Source organism: Bombus vosnesenskii, unplaced genomic scaffold, assembly GCF_011952255.1.
Source record: "Bombus vosnesenskii isolate JDL3184/JDL3185 unplaced genomic scaffold, Bvos_JDL3184-5_v1.1 scf7180000013273, whole genome shotgun sequence".
In the NCBI taxonomy this organism is placed as follows: Eukaryota; Metazoa; Arthropoda; class Insecta; order Hymenoptera; family Apidae; genus Bombus; species Bombus vosnesenskii.
The window spans coordinates 4458832-4461344 of NW_022882931.1; positions in this window are offsets into that span (position 1 = coordinate 4458832).

Here is a 2513-nt window from a genome sequence, read left to right on the forward strand (position 1 = left end):
CCTGCAATTATTGAATTTGAGGGTTCGTTTAAATTTCCATTTATGTGACAACGAATTTCTATTGGGCTTTGTTAAGAACGCTGCGAAATGGAATAAATCACAGAATTACAATCGAGCGTACGATCTCGAGCTTCAACAAAAATTCACTTTGTTCACCACCACGAACGGCTGAAATCTTTTTATCGTATCTGCGAGCTAATTAACCAACTAGCACGCAAGCAAATCATCAAACCTCTCATCAAACGGAAACCGTTCTCCGTCAAAAATATAGTCCGTCGTTCCGATCGGTGATCGATTATCGTTTTACGGACCGGTGAGCGTCCCAGGTTTCGAGTAAATCACGTTAGATCGATCGATCTACGAACGGCTGGCGCAGCGAAAAATTCGCCACGATTTCTGCTTATCGCGATGGTTTGCATTCGCGTCACGCAACCCGTCGAGGCAACAGGTGTTCCCGTGACTATTGCCCCGATTACAACACGCAGGGTGGCACCAGCCGTTGTTCCTTAGGAAACTTTTCAATCGTTTGCTATGCACCGTGCTCGCCGTTTATCGATCGAATCGATCGATCCGATCGATAGATTCCGCGGCAGTCGGCTCGACAAACGTGCGGAAAACTCGTGTCAACCTGACGGAGAACGCGATCGATGTCGTGGAAAAATCAGCGCGTATAACTCGAGTATTAGATCGCGATAAATTATGAAGGTTTGCGTCCCGTTCAGTCACACGAGCACGGAGGATCGTTATTCGATCGGCAATTAGCGGGCCACGCGTTGATCGATGACTGTAACCCTGAGAATTCTCATTACCTCGATTCTTCTCACGTTCGCCACGGCGTTCTTCGCGGGCGGCGATAATTAATCACATTACAATGGTCCGAAAAGCCGGAGTGTTTCTTGATCTGTCTGAACCAAGAGAGCATCCTAAGTTCCGCCCTGATAAATGGGAGGAAGTAAGGAAGGACGATGGAAGATGGAAGATTCTATTTAAAATTCAGTTTGGATTCGCGGTTCGTGCACTGTGAACCTTTGAAGCCAATTAATCATATCTAATCGACGTTTCCGCTTTCATTTTGTCGACTCAAGGCTCCTCCATCTATAGTACGATAGATAATTTTGTATTCTATTTCGAGTACTCTAACTTCAATCAAATAATCTTGCAGTAGGTAGTGGCGTACTTAAAAAATACGTAGATTTAAAATCTCTACCGTAAAGAATAATATGCTTCATCTGAATGTAGAACTGTTTCGTCATCAAAGGAAAGAGCAGAAAAATAACACTGATCTAGCGCTGATTTCAAAGCTTAAGATATTTCTCTTTGTCAGTTACATTATGTTCTCTGGTTCAATTGTGTAGTCAATTAATCTCTAAACGAACGAAGACTTCATCAGATTTTGTTCCCTCATCTTTATCATTATTTCCATCAAATGGAAAAGTGCTGTTTTGTTACAAACACAGTCTTCGATTGTTAATTGCAAAATGCCAATAAGACGAGTGGATAACTTGAAATTATCGCTATTAATGCCCGTACTTGAAGAGGTGAATACACGTTGAAATAAGTGGAAGAATGATCCATTACTTGAGAACCCAGGCATGTAAAACACAGCTTATAAGACGCCTTTTACTTATTTCAATGTGTATTTACTCCCCATTGTATGGACAGACATTTATGACTCACTTTGTATATCGATATATAATTTGCAGCCAATGCACAATGAACGTATAACTTACTAATTGTCAGCAAACTTCGCAGTATGTCCGCTCAAAGAAATATAATATAAAAAGGTTTCTCGTCAGACCAATTACTACCATTCAGAGGTTAACTACCCGTCGATTAATTATAATAATCCTTCCTCGATCGCCAACCCGATACACCACGACTGCCATAACTCCTTAGGCAAAGCTCGTTGCGCATCGCAGGTGCAAAATCCTTGCCAATGGCATTGCACCGAAGGTCAAACAAGAAGCTGCACCATCGAGACAACGGCAGCCCCTCTGGCTTCGATCAGACGAGATATCGTAGGAGATTACGAGAGCATTATCTTAATTGCCGGGCAGGAAGCTGCAGCGAGTCGAAGAGGGCGCGAAGCAAACGAAGGGGAACAAGAGGAAGAATCGAGAGAGCCGATAGATCGAACGTCCAGCCCGATTCGATCGATGACAAGATCAGCCACGAACAATCACCGTGACTCGCTTTAATTACCGACGGCATGGTCCATGATCTCCCATAGAGAAACGACGTGGCAGCCGCGCGGACCACCGGCCTCACAGTATGCCAACTATGCCGCGGTTCAAGCTATGCGATCCTCGGACTCGATGACGATGCCTCGTTAGCAGACGAAACGTCGCCCGGTGACACGATCGAAACGGCGTCCTCGATAATTAAAACCGCGATCGGTCGATTTGGATGGTCGATTGGCGCGCCTCGGAATTGGTTGTTGTTGCGTAACTTTGTAAGGTGTCATGATGGTGTTACGGTTCGGTTAGAGCAGCTTCGTGCTCGTTCACAGTGAC